Source organism: Amborella trichopoda, chromosome 5 (genome assembly GCF_054954075.1).
Source record: "Amborella trichopoda isolate Santa Cruz 75 chromosome 5, AtrichopodaSantaCruz75HAP2 v2.0, whole genome shotgun sequence".
In the NCBI taxonomy this organism is placed as follows: Eukaryota; Viridiplantae; Streptophyta; class Magnoliopsida; order Amborellales; family Amborellaceae; genus Amborella; species Amborella trichopoda.
In genome coordinates this window covers 15,021,688-15,036,843 of record NC_142340.1, presented here as the reverse complement: position 1 = coordinate 15,036,843, position 15,156 = coordinate 15,021,688, and the positions used below count along the sequence as shown (strand labels likewise).

Below are 15,156 nucleotides of genomic sequence, written 5' to 3'. Positions count from 1 at the left end.
TTAAATAGGCATCAACATAGTAAGTCTCGGCTTCAGGGAACAGTCTCTTATCAGCATAGACCATGTGATGTCTCCCATCTCGACTGTACTTGAAGCATTAGTGGAGCGTGGAAGGGATCACCCTCAGATCATGAAACCAAGGGCGGTCGAGCAAGACATTTTAAGATGTATCGGTGTCGATTACGTGAAACTGGGCGTAATCATTCAGGTCACCAATCTTGAGTCAAAGACGAACTGTCCCAACCGTCTTTTCTCCTAATTGGTTGAAGCCTTACACAATGAAGTGGGTAGGAGTGAGGTAGCCAGATCCTAATCCCAGTCAAGTGAGGATCCTTCTTGTGATCTAGTTGATTGCTGACCCTCTATCCAGCATAATCCGATTGATAGGGCAGGTGTGTAATTCACCATTCATGAAGAGGGGCGAATGTGAAATTAGCCTCCCAACTGCAGGTCATCTTCATAAAAAGCGATTGTCAAGCATCCACCCAGGATGGTTGGGTCCACCTCAATAGGCTCCACTTCAGTCTCATACACTTCCAGGTTAGAATGGTCTTGAACCAGGGACATACAGTAGTCTCTGGATAGCATAAGGGCATCATAAATACTTAGAAGGGATGGAAGCTTTTTCAAATTCCCAATTATGTCATATTTCACCTTATCCTCGTTAACCTTCTGTGTTCTTGATCCAGTCACTGGTTTGGGTGGTAGGGTAGGTTTAAGAGCAGGTTTTGGTTGAGTTTTGGTTTGTGACACTAGCTTACTTTGTTGTTCAGCCTATGCGGGCTGGGCTGATGGGGAGGTAATAGGGATATCTATAAGGGATGAAGAGGTTTGAGGTTGAGGTTGACGTTAAGGGAAAAGTGAGGGATCAGGAAACTTGAGGACCTTGAGCTTTTGAGGTGTGGGTTGTAGTTTCTTCGCTGATCTTAGGCTCATTTGCCCCATGCTGAATGGTACTTCCAATATATGCACCATATGGGAGGCCTCCTTAGAATAGGAGCTTGAAGATGGCTTGGTCTTGCCTTGGCTACCAGGGCATCGTCGACGGTTAAGAATCCAGCCGCCTGGGCTAGCATATTTTTTAGGCACTTTCATTGTGACTTGCTGATGTTGGTGCCTTCGAGCTCTCTATTTAGAGCATTGAAGTCTGGGCACTGTCAAGCAGCACCTATGAAAGAAATAGAAGAGGAGGGAGAAGAAGGAGAAAAATTGGAGTTAGAATGTTCTAGGCAGCTTTTTACGTCATCGTCAGAATTGGACATGTGCAGGGGGTATTTTAGGTCTTGCCCCGGCTCTAAGCTTTGGGAGATGCTTTTAACGTCGTCACCTGTATTGGACGAGTCTCGAGTAGTTGATGATGACTCAGGGACTTCCACTTGATCGAACAAAGGGATAAGGCGAGCTGCGCCTGAGATGAACTCCTGTAAGGTCGGCAGTGGAGGAAGGGGCCTGAGGAATATGATTCCTTCAATGATCTGACTTGGGTGCTCGTCTCCTTTTGGATCCCTTGGGGGGTGTTTGATCTGCCCTATTGGGCTGATGAGTTGCCCTAGCTTTGCGGACTACCTACGCTTTAGGGATTTGAGCCTACTTCGTCCATGATAGACTTCCTAAGGTTGAGAGGTCAAGGGTTCTGAAGAGTTGTATCCTCATAAGGCACCTGTAGTGGGACTTCCTCTTGGACGGGAGTGATGGCTTGGAAGCGTTATGGGAGAACGACACAAACAATGTGGCCTTTCTGTACCTTTTTCGCCACTACAGCTTTGAACCCTGAGCATTCCGTCCGCTCATGGCCCATATCTGATGATATGGGCACCAGAGATTTTTTGTGCCTTCCGTAAGACGCCTAGGTTGTCTGGTGGGTTTGGGAGTGATGAGACCCTGTTGGAGCATCGCTTCGAAGAGGGCCCATAGAGTGTCTAGCTCAACACTTCCATGGGCTTGTATCGAGAGGTCTTCTTGTGCTGGTGGAGCCGAGACTTGAGAGTGTCCTTCTGAGATACTACAAACTTCTTGGCACTGATGCATCTTATTTGCCAAGAGCTTGTGGAAGCCAGTGCATTCGCTCAGGTCATGGCCTCGTATCAGATGATACGGACACCAAAGATTCTCAGTTCCTGGAGACAGGAACTTGGGTTGCCTTGCTGGCTTTGGCGTGATGAGACCTTCTTCGAGCATTATGGAGAATATTGCACGAAGGATCGTATGTGCTTCATCATCATCTTGAATTGTCACTATGTGGGAAGCCTCAATTGCGCCGAATGCTTTCTTTAACTCTTTGAGCTTTATCAAGCCCTTGTTAAGAAGAGCTTCGATAATGTCTTTGATTGAGTGGGGTGGCCTACTCCCCTGTGATAGGAGCAGCACCTCTCATGTGTCTCCTGTCCAGCTTGTTCTGAGGTGTTGACCTCCGGTAGTTGGATCATGTTTTGCTCTAGTAGTAGTCGAAGCAGTGCAGGAACCCACTCTTTCTCGAAGGGGTACACCTTGTTCTAATGCTAGATCTAGTAGTCACTTCGATTTATATTCTTAAGATGCAGGCCTGTTATAGGATTGCTGCTGTTTGCCTCCAGTCGGAGGTGTCTAAGCCTTGGAGAGGTCCAAGGTTTGAGGGATGACTTTTTTAGTATCAGTCACGGTGACGACCGCACTATCACTGCTTTTTGTTAGTTGCCCCAAGTGCTGGAGCAAGAATTGCCGTTGCCCCGGTCGTTTCCCAAGCTAAAGGGCTGTTGATGAGATCCACCATGGTGCTTGGACAGGCCTTCTATACGGACCGCTTTAGAGATGTGCTCTGACATGGAGGGTGGATTAGAGGCCTCAACATGCAGGGCAATCTCGGGCAGCATACTTTCTTTGCAGGTCTGGACTGCTTCTTTCTTAGTCATTGGAGTGGCATGATAGGTTTCCAATTCTCTCCATCAGGTGATGAACTTATCGACTGGCTTACCAGGGCCTTGAGTCAGAGTGAGGAGCTCAATGGTTTCTATGTTTCTCTGGACTTCATAGAAGCGCTGGTAAAACAACTGCTCCATTTCTTGTCATGTGTGTACTGAGTTTGGAGGCAGCCGAGCATACCACTAAAAGGCTGGCCCTTCGAGAGTCTCAATGAACTGACCGAGGAGGAGTCGCCTGTCAGTTGCTGACAAGCAGCTAGAAAGTGAGCGATATGCTAGTGCAGGGATGTAGTACCATTGAACAGGGGGAGCTTCCCTTTTTTATAGTTTGGGGGAAACGGCACCTGGTCGATGTAAGAGGGGTACGACTTTTGGTAAAGCGGTGCCTCTTGCATGCTCGAGACCTTATTCTTGAGACTATGGGTGACCATGGCATCTATATCGGCTTGAGATCCTATGCGGGGAGCAGAGCCATCTTGGGAGGCCGGTGGGGGAGTTTGCTTGGGAGTTGTGTCCTCTTCAGGTTGGGAGTTGGCCTCATGGTGAGGAGGAGAAGCAGGGGACCTAGAGGCCTCCAAGCAATCCATCTTTTCGAGAAGGGACTGCATCATCACCTCGAACCTGTTCATCCGCTCTTCTTGGGCGTCATCCGGCTCGTTGATCACATGACACTGACCATTTCTTCTAGAGGGTCAGAGACAGATGGAGTACTAGACTGCCGAGGCTGGCGAGTCGTACGTGGCAAGTCGATCTGTAGGGGCTTAACGTGCCCCAACTAGACTTGAGCCTTATACGCCGATGTGTGAGGATCGGTTCTTGACAGTCTTGGGACCGTGATTTTTTTGTAGCTCGGTCTTTTCTTATGACGGTAACAACCGAGCAATCTTGGACTTCTTGCTCAGGCTTTGGAATCCGAAGAGGGAAGAAGGGATTGTGAAGCAGGAGGTCATCAAGAGTGCTAACTTCAACTGTCTTAGGAGTCTCTCTAATCAAGAGCTGCAGGGACTGTAATAGATTTCAGTCCAAAATTGATCCTGAGACTTGGACTGCCCCATCTTTCTTGAGCATTCGAGGGCTGTGTCCATCAGCTGGAGTAGAGGGTGAGGTCCAAGGATAGAGGACAATCTGGGTTGCTGCCTTAGAGGCTGTAGGCTTCTATCTGATATTAGGTCGTTGCCCCAAATTCCATTGTGAGGTCTGGGTGCGTGGCTATCTTGAGGCGACTGACTCAAGACTGTACTCTTAAGGAAAAACTTTGAGTACCAGGTCTCGAGGTGTTTGCCTGGCAAAGGAAGGGTGACAGAAGAAGGAAATGGCTTACGACTCCGCCTGAGTTGGGATCTTGGAGGAGCCTGGGAAATTGGTGTGTGTGCACCTTTGGAGGTCGCCATCTGAATGACATGAGGGTCAGGCCGGGCTCGGTCAGTTGGTTCGACCTTAGGAGGCCGAGACCTACGAGCTTGTGTCTGTGAGGGACCGTGTAGGAGTCTATGTCTCACAGGGTGAAGTATTGTGTGTTGAGAGGAAGGACAAAGTGGTCGACCCTCGTGTGCTTGAGTTGGCGTAGAATTGGCATTGCCCCGAGCTGTGGGATGCAGATGCATAGCACGTGCAGGGTTCACCCTGAGAAGGCCTAGTCTTGAACGCGAGCTCAAGGTAGCATGAAAGTTTCCCCGAGGTGTGGCTCGAGTGAATGGACCACAAGCCTTTAGGTGTGTACGAGAGGTGGAGGCCCCAGTGTCTTTGCCTCGGTGTATCAAGCCTCTAGGCATAGAGGTTCGAGATGGTGAAGGAGTATGGGGGGTGGCCTTGCGGCAACCCTCAGAAGCGATAACAACTTGCTTGCCTTTTGCAAAAGCGGACAAGGTAGCCTTTCGACGTACCTCAGTAATATGACTGGCAAGGGACTTACCAGTATCAAGGTGTGTGCTATGAGTGGTAGCAAACGTGCTACCGATGCTAGGGGCCTTGGTGGAGGGTCCACCAGGACTAGGAAATGGGGAGTTAGGGACCTTCAAGTCCCTTCTCACACCATCCCAGGAGAGAACATGGGAGCCAAACTGTGAGTCCTGACTCAAGAGGAGTGTAGGGAACGAGGCTTGAGAAGCTCGTTTCTCTGGGACGGTCATGAGTTCGAGGATGAGAAAATCCCCAATTCAGATGAACGGGTTGAATTACCTAGGTGCCATGAAATATAGTGCAGAAAGTAAAAGGTGATGTGCTCAAGCAAGAGCGAACTGACGAAGGGGTAATAAGTCCACAGTGGAGTCGCCAAGCTCGGTAGGTGCCTCAATCTCCCCTCCCTGGATCTAGGTGATCGGGTGACACATGTCTAGGGCTCAAAAGACTCGGGACCTAAGGTCGCTTTCTCGGGAATTTCGTTCACAGAACAAGGGCAGGTGTCCAACTAGTGAGAGAGGAATTTTATTCATGAGGTGGGGACAAACCTCACCTGGGTCCGTGACTTACTCGGGTTGACTCACGCCGGCGCCCTCTTAGATCACGACGGAAAGTCCCCCAGCTGCTTCAATTGGTCCGAGATCACCTCCTTTGACCTGCAATCTCTTTGTTTTTTGCACAACACTATCATGGTTAACTTGTAAGACAAGTGAGCCAAAGGACCCACCCTTGTCTTAGGGCAATGCACGTTCCTATAAGAGAAGATGAGAAGTTAGGGTGATAAAGTGGAAGGTTCGAATAAAGGTAGAAAAGAGAAGAGAACTTGATAAGGGAATGAGACTAGCATGATAGCTGGACCAGTGACCGATTCGGAGTGGTAGCAAGATAGGCATGGTACTCAGGACCAGCACAACGATAATATTACTCGAAACCAAGGCCATCCTAATCTGGTGTGGCAGCAAGATGGGGCATGGTAGTCAAGTCCAACACGACGGCAATACCGCGTGACAGCTAGACTGCTATGACAATACTAAACTAAGTCAATCCCTTAATCAAGTAAGGGTGAGGAGAAAAGTGAAGAAAGAGAACAAAGAGACAACACAAGACGACAAAGAGGGAGGGTTCCACCACCCACAGTCGTGGAATAACTGTGTCGTAGCCCTCAGACGACGTTGGACACTGCTACTCACAGCTAGAGGGTGAATAGTGAACTACAGATTGCGTTAGGCATCGTCGTTGGCAAAACGAGAAGGTAGCACATCCCTTCACAGACAGCGATAGCTTCTTGTGAAGCGCGCGGTGATAGCCTCTTGTGAAGAACGCATCGATAGCTCCTTATGAAGTACACGGCGATAGGCGTAGGACGTAAGAGAAACCTACGAACGACGATAAGTATCGTCGCGACCCTTCGCGGGCGGCAATAGGCATCGCCGTCTGTGATAGGCACAAGGTGCAAGAGAAGCTCGCACATGGCGATAGGTATTGGCACGACTCTTCACAGGCAGTGATAGGCATCGCCATCTGAGATAGGCATACAAGAATATACCTGCGGACGACGATGAGCAGCGTCGTCTGTGAACCTCACTGAAAGATAGAGACGAATGAAAAGAGGGAGAAAGAAGCTCGCGCATGGCGCTGCCATTGCTATGCACGACCAGTGAAACCACATGAAGGGAGAAAGAAAGAAAGAAAGAGGCAAGCGTGACACTACCACTGCCGCACCTAGCCCTTGAGAAAAGCTCAGACGCAGAAGAAGAAAGAGAAGAAGAGAGAGCATAAGAGAGGAAAGAAGAGAAGAGAGAGAGATTTACCTTAAGCCCAGGGGTACCATCCTAAAAGTTTCTCACTCCTTCCTATCTCTCTCAAAACTTGACCCAACAATGAAAAGAGATGGAAATTTTACTAAGCAAAGTCTGGTCTATGTACAATGACAGTACGTGATATATGTAGAGTTTTGCCTAAACATGGGTGGATTGATCAAAATTAAACCTAATTGTTGAAAATTAAGATTTAATTGAATTAAATAAAATAAGAAAATAGGGTGTAAAATGATTGATTTGCCCCTTCCTAACAATTCATGGAATTACAAAACAGTTCCTGCTGCTTTGATATATGATCCAGGGTTTCTCTGGTGCCCGTTTGTCCAAAAGATGATTGTTTTCTTGTAGGGCTCGGCATAATGATCGATTATATACCAACTTCAAGCCATGGATGGTGTTTTAAGCCACGATCATGCGACTTGAAATTTGGATGGATATTGAAAATTTTGGATCAATAGTATGCTCGTTCTTTGATGTTTTTCCATGATTTCTTCACCGGATCACACTTAGCATGCGGTCACGATCGCATGACAACAAACACACCTCGATTTCATGCCCCGATGAAGATTTCTCAACTTTTGAGTTTTGGCCAGAATCCTAAATTCCAGCGCCGGAATTCACAACCACTTCATCGACTTCATGTGTGAAATATGACCGCTTATCATGCGCAAGGTTCGTACCAGCGATAGCCATGGACCTTCCGCACGCGATGCAACTAGTTTCACGTCAATCGGGTTTGCGAGTTCCACGATTTGGCCTCTTGAGCGAGATGTGTCGCTGCTGATTTTCCTGCAACTTTCTTCATGGATCAGCAACTTCTCTCTAGCTTTTCTTCGTGCTCGGGAGTCGTCACGTCGCATGGCACATATCGAAACGCTCATCTTGACGAGACGAACATGCTCACAAAATTTGAGTGGGATCTAACTCGGGACGAATGAGATATGGGCCCCAAAATTCACTGTTCATGATTGTCCCTTTAATGGTGATTACTTGTAGGGTGGCCGCATGGGAATAGTGTGTGGCTCCTCCTGTTTCGGTCTTTTGCTTATAACTTTGTCTTGGAGTGCTTGATTGAACCGAAACTTGACCCATAAAGGTTTTCGACTGTGCCAAATCCAATGGAGTTGGTCCCATAGCTGTTTGACATACAAAAAAATATAGTTCTAGTTACGGGGGTCTGTTTTAGGGTGCTAGAGGCTGATTCTACCGAAACTGTTTCTTAGTCTGCACTGACTTAGAAATGTCAGAATGTGACAAAACTTGGCAGGAGACTCTTTGGAGTCCTTATGAAGATCTTGGTTAGTTTTGGGGCCATTTTGAAATTTTCGAAATTTCCACTGTTTGTCAGGCTTTATTGATCGGCTTCTCTATTTTATTCCACATCGGGGACCCATGGTGTTGAAAAATGTCTTCAAACAGTGATGTTTTAAAAAAAAAAAATTGGGATGAAACTTGCCGATTCGGTCGATTCTCTTATCCGAGATGCCGATCCACCAATCCGACACGGTTTTTACATGGCCCTTGAGTATTTAAATTTGAAGCTCTTAAAATAGGAATTTGTAAACTATGGACGGTCCAAAAAGTGTCATACACACTACTTTCAGGATTTGAATTCCATTTTTCGTATTAATAATTGCCTAGGTTTGAGATGATCAATTAGAGGGGATTTTGGCATCAAAATTGCATTTTCCTATAAGCAATATCCTAAGTCGAGATGATCAATTTGAAAGAATTTTGACACCGAAATTGCATATTCAGGCACGGTTTAAATTCAGCTTCTTATTTTTTTTTGGTTTTTTTGGGTAATTCAATAGAAATGATGAGCTCCTACCCATTTCTTTTGAAATTGTTAGTGATTTCTAAATGCATTAGATAAGAATGAAAGCCTAAACCGTAGCTAGGGTACAAGTGATGATACCACTATGACCCCAAACCCATTCTCGGTTTCATTGCAGCTTTACTTTACATATGCCTTATAGCATATGCCTTACATAGACTTCTTCCCAACAAAAATACGTATATTATGTGAAACATAACGCAAGAGCATTATCATCAAAGCCTCTCACGGGGTACACCTTTCAATATATGATTAAAAAAAAAAAATAGGGTAAAGAGAAAATCAAGTTCTTCAATAATGCAGAACCACTACATTGTACTCGACGACAGCATCACCAGTACTCGGATTAAAGGTATGGGTCTTGGCCAAGGCATAACCGCGAGCCAGTCTAAAAGCTCCACCTCCGCCAACAATGGCCATCTCCCTCACACCACTAAACACCGCGTTACGGCCAAGAACGCTAAGGGTGCTACCCTTGTACTTTCCCTCGACAAACACATAATTGAGAGTCATCAGGAGGCCAACTTCTTCTTGAGCAGCCAAGGCATATATCCCTTGAGCCCTCCCTATCAGCTTAGAGGACACCTCAGGTCCCTCTGTAAGGGGATCATCGATCATCACGATCGCTCCGAACCCAGTGGCCGACTTATTGGTGGAGTCCGCTCTTGCTACTTGTATGGCTGTCGGTTTTGGGCCGCTAACGATGTCGTGGAAGTAGAAGTGGAGGTGGGTCACCTTCTCATTACCGAAACCGATGATGGGAGGTTCGAAATCGAACTTGAGAGGTTCGTTTCTTGGTAAGTGGCCCGGTTTTTGTGCCAAAGCCGAGCTGCAGAAGAAGTGGAGGATGAGGAGAGTGAGTGGGGAGAGGCAAGACTTTTTAGAGAGAAGTGAGGAGGCCATTCTCTTGTTAGGAAGGAGATGAGAGTTGAGGAAATTGAAGCGTCTGAGAACGAGAGAGGGGATATGATTTCCTGTGTTATATATAAGGGTGCGGGATGTAGCCCACCTAAATAGCATCGACAAATGTGGTTAGGGGTTAGGGGCTCTACCAAAATAAGAAGGGGGAACCAAATTGGTTCTAATTTTCCCTTATTGACCAATTCCACGCGGGAAGACCACCTTCTTTATTTTTGGGCAAATAAGACATCCTCTTTTTCTTTTCGTGCCTCTCAATGGAAGCAAATACTCCCCTAGATGCTATTTTTCCACATACTTGAACAAGGTATACAAAGGTCTTCAAGCTAATTACTTTGTTTGGGATTGTATACAATGAGACAGTAAGGTGGTCACAATTACTTGCAACCATCCAAGGTCTTCAAGCTAATTACTTTGTGGTCTTCAAGCTAAATACTTTGTTTGGGATTGTATACAATAAGACGGTAAGGTGGTCACAATTACTTACAACCATCCCTTGTGAAATTTGATAGTTTGGGTATATCATAAAGTTTGAAAATATTCTTTTGAAGTTTGAGCTTGGTCAATGGAATAAATACAGCCACTGAATTTCATATCTAATATTCAAGATTAATTGTGACCACGTTGTACCTAAGGTACATGGTATCATTCTATATTTTTCCACTATGTTTTAGGGAAAATTATAAATAACCCCCAAGACTAGACCTTTTTATACAAGTTACCCCCAACCGAAATTTTTTTCTCACTTTTTTTCCCCAAAATGCACTTTTTTAGCAAATACCCTCACAAGTAAAAAAGGTACATTTTTTTTTACGAAAGTACCTTTTTTTCGTACATAAAAATTTAATTTTTGCTGGACATTCATGTGGGCTTACATGGACTGTCGGACCGCTCTTTGACATTGCCGAACCGCACTTTGGGCTTGTTGCCGGACCGCATGAGCCTATTTTCAGACCGCTCTTTGGTAGTGCCAGGCCGCATGGGCTTATTGCCGGACCGCCACTTGTACTACTAGATAGCCATTGTTATTTACTGGACCAAAATTACACTGACGGACCGCCCTTAGAATACGCCGGACCGCCTATTTTCAGACCGCTCTTTGTTAGTGCCAGACCGCATGGGCTTATTGCTGGACCGCCACTTGTACTACTAGACAGCCACTGTTATTTACTAGACCAAAATTACACTATCGGACCGCCCTTAGAATACGCCGGACCGCCTTTTCATGAGAAAGAGGAGAGGGAGGCGGGGGTATAAGTAAAGAAGGGTAGCTTCTTTTTTCTTTTTCTTTTTTTTTTTTTTCCGGGTTTGTGGGTATTTGCATAAAGTATATTTTGCAGTAAAAAGTAAAAAAAAAAGTTTGATCGGGTAACTTACATGAAAAGTCTAATCATAGGATAGGGGTTATTTGTCATTTTACCCTCTGTTTTATGTTTCATTTACTCTTGAAAGGAAATATCAAAAGATGTTATGTCCCTGCGGGAGCATTTTGGAGATTCATTACCCTGCAGGGCAATTCTCAATGCCCAAAATTTTGGGGCATAGTCTTCTCAACTAAGTGACCAACCTCAAAAGAAGAAATTTATAGGCATACTTCAAAAAGAAGAATAATGTTCTTGTATCAAATAGAGATTGGATAATTTATGAACGGTCAGATCTAAGTAGTTAGGTTTTTGGAACTCAAAATTCCATGTTTTGTTTTTTTTTTTAAGGAATATTTGGGTGATTCAGATATGGATCACAAAATTTTACATTAAAAAAGGTCCTCTCAAACGCTTTACATAAGTGAGTAAATGTATATTTTGGTCCCACAGGTGCATGATATAAGTGCTAATGGAGAGAGCAAAAAAACACAAAAGATCGCCATAATCACATAAAGAATTGCAGTGATGGTCACGCTCAAAAGAAAAATTACTTTTGAGCTTAAGATTTTTATAAAGGGAAAAGTTTATATAAGGTTGCAAAATATAGAATCACATATTCACCTCAAAAATCTATCGGAAATGGTATTTTAATGTTGTAAAAGCTCTCTAATCAATCATCTCTACATTGAGATCTATGAATATGAAAAAAAAAAAGCTTTTGAATCTCTGGAAATAGTGCATCTTGTCTTGCAACACGTTATCTAGACCGTCCATTTTCAATATTTTCATATATTTATAGATCCACTTGATTTTTACAATTTTTGAAATTTAAAATTTTCTAATTATGAAAATAGATTTTAAGATAATACCAAGAATTTTTTACAACAAAATTACATGTTATGATAAAATTTAAGGTGCGCCTTAATTGGATTGTTTAAAGTTGCAACATTACAGAAACCACACCCTTTTTATATTGGAAAAGGTTTCTATGCTTCCCCTACAGCATAGAAGATCTATGTTTCTCCTACCATCTAGCCATCCAATTTTGATCAAGACAGTCACTCACCTTTTGATCTTAGATCCGACGTCTCAAAGTATTTTATTTTTAGTTTTTTTTATACAAATTGTATGAATATGAAATTTGATACGTGTCATCTTTTCATTGGGGCACCCTTGTAAAAAATATTAAAACTAATTTTTCGATAAAATATAATGACCAAAATACCCTTTGAATTTTTCAGGGGTATTTTGTTCATTTTAATTTATTGGAAATACTTTTTTATATTTTTTGCTAGTGCGAGTTTACTAGAGGATTGGACGTGCAAAATTTGATGTTTAAAATAGTTTGTAGAAAAAATATTCGAAATGGATGGTAGGATAAGGGGAAGTATATAAGTTTTATGTTGTAGATGAAGCACATAAAGCTTGCCCTTTAATATTTGGCAAGGGAATTTAGATTCCCTATTAGCTTAAGCCAAGAGACAATATACTTCCTTGGGAGTATGATGTTAATTTACTCCCATAGGTCAAACCCCATTCTAGAATTAATTTTATGACCCCAAATTTTCAGGACATAACCTCTTCAACCTATAGATTAATTTAAATAAAAAATTTACTAATAGTACCCTCTATGTACTTGAAAAAATAATGTCTCAAGATTGAATATGAACCATCTAATGTTGAGATCTAACCGTTAAAAAACTCAAATTTTCAATTTTAGTTTTAAGAATAATTATCTAATAATTCTTAACTGATTTCGAAAATTCCAAATGGACAAAATTGCTTCAAAAGTAGGTCTTGTGATTGAGGGACTAGAAGTAAATTATTCTCCCAAAGGAGCACAGTGTACTTAATTTCCGTTTCTTGTGGTGGGTGGAGGATGACCTAACCCTTCAAGAGGGACATGGAGATAGGATTGACCAGGAAGGGCGCTTCCTCCTACAAAATTATTGAGTCTTGGGGAAAAGAAAAGTATAAGTGGTCATATATGGACCACATGAGATTAGAAACTTCCAAGCCTGTTTATCATGTTGGAAAAAAATGGAGAAAGAAGAAGAGAGAAGAGAGAGAAAGTGAAATGGTGTCATTTGGTTAAGAGAGAGAGAGGAAGAAAAGAAAAGATTGACCTACTTGTAAAAAGGAAAGAGTAAGATCTGGATTTGAGGATTCGGGAACATTAAAAGAAAGAAATAAAGGGTTTCAACACTTTGACAATAAATGAAAGGTTTTCTTTACTAATTATAAAATAAAACCAAAAAATGAAGGAAACCTTTAAATAGTATCTATAAAAGTTGTTTTAATACGGGAAATCTTTGTGATGGCCTTAAAATATATTTTTCATCTTTAATTATAAAATTTAAATTTTCAAAAATAGTGTAGATCGAACAGATCTATGAAAACTTGAAAATCTTAAAAATTGGCAGTTTAAAAATGCATTACAAGATGCACTATTTTCAAAACGTGAAATCTATTTTTTTCTCATGTCCATGGATCTTGACGTCGAGATGGTTGATTTGAGGATATTTGAGCATCAAAGCAACCTCTTCTAGTAAAATTTTTGAGGTGAACACTCATTTGAATGTTTAGAGCCTTCGTTCTATATAAACTTTCATCATATTTAAGACCAGAGAGATTCATGGCTTTTCAAGAACCCCAATAGTGTCTTTGACGCTTCTAGCGACAATTATAACAGTAGAGAAGCGCAAGAAACGGAAAGTCAAGAAAGAAAAATTAAGGAATTGGGAATAGAGTTCAATATCTTCATGTGTGAGTTCTAGGAAATGGGGTGTCATCCTTTGGCACCAACAACCCACAAACTTTGTATCTATTATTCTTCTTTTTGACAAATAATTCTGTAGGACCCTGCCATAAATAACGGGTCACCGTTTATTTTAAGATCAAATCTTGAGTTAAATCAATTAAATTTAAGCATCCCATTTTTTATCTCTCTCTCGGTATAGTAATGATCTTATGAGACATTTCCACATCTATGTGTGTAGGATCTCAAAAGATCACCATTAAACTCGACACATGTCCTTATAAAAGTTCACATGAGTGGGGGATCAGATATCTGTGTCAAATTTGAGTTTGGGATTGGAGATCGATGTCAAATTTAATAGGTATCGTTTGAAAGTGCGGGAGGGCTCACGGGATCATTACTCATATCTCAGAGAGTATAATAGCTATTACCGTACAACCGATCCCTTACCCCCCTCTCTCTCTAAAGAAATGGACTCCCTGCCATGGCCATTCGACCAGAGACCCTCTCTGGTTTGCTGGCGACCACCTCTCTCTCTCTCATCCATCACTCTCTCTTAGTCTTGGTCTTTTTGTTTCTCTCTCTACAGCTTCTATGATTAGCTTTCCTCGGCCTCATTTTGTGTTCAAAGCTTTCTTCCTGATTGTGTTTCCCACATCCTTCTTTTTGAGCAATCAAACTGCCATTGGTGATATTGCTTATGTTTATTGTGTTAGGATTTTCTTCTCTTGTGGTTTGTCTCCTTTTTGCACACTGATATCTTTAGTCTGGTGCCACCCAAATTAATACCTAGTCTGTTTGTGTTTTTGCTGCACTAAACTCTTGCTGTGGCTCTTTAATATGATTGTATTTTGCAATATTCGTTTGCTTGTCACTGTTTTTAATGGTAGCTTTAACAAATTATTTCCTCTTGTAATTTGGAGGATTTATTTTAGTGCTTTGAGTCTGATGTTTCCTCTGCGAACAAGGTGCTATCCCCTCTCTCTCTCTTACTCTATTGCGACATATTATTAGGGTTTACATTGCTTTTGAAAAATAGGTTTTACAGGGTCTGAGATTGGGTTTTCTATTGGGCCTTTTTGCAATTAGGGATTTTTGAACTTTGTGGCTCTGTCACTTTGGATACAGAGAATGAAAATGGTGTCCACATACTTGATGATGAGTTTGATAATTGCTCTGAAGAGATGTTTCTGTATAGACTCTATAAATTTGTCCAAATAAAAGTGGTGTGTTTTTTTCTAGTTCACCAGTAGAATGGTGGTTTACAGAATAACCCTTCAGAGAAAATATAAATTTGACACACAAAGAACTATAACAAGTCATCTTGAACCAGAAAGCAGTACTTAAATACATCACAATATTGGCATCAGTAATCCTTGATTGGGAAAAAAACAAAAAAGTTTCCATATTGGCATCATGTGATTCTATCGCTTTGTTTATGGATTTTTTGTGTTGTTCATTGATTTAATTCAATATTTAACTTTCTTATGTTGGTAGAATCCTCTTCATCTCTACCTATTGTGACTACCTATTGTGACTCGGAATAAGTTATGACGCATAATTCTAGTGCAGATTTGCTTACAAAGGAGCCACCCCAGCGGTTTTATGAGTTCGGTTCAGGGTTTACTTTTGGGAAAATTACAAAAAACTCTCAAGACCGCAG

At 42.4% G+C, this 15,156-nt stretch overlaps 1 pseudogene across 1 annotated transcript; it reads right to left on the bottom strand.

The window, feature by feature from the left end:
- Window positions 1-8,609: 8,609 nt before the first annotated feature.
- On the bottom strand, window positions 8,610-9,430 carry LOC148781981 (dirigent protein 22 pseudogene; annotated as a pseudogene). Its single transcript, XR_016056054.1, has one exon. The product of XR_016056054.1 is annotated as a dirigent protein 22 pseudogene (transcript).
- Window positions 9,431-15,156: the final 5,726 nt, after the last annotated feature.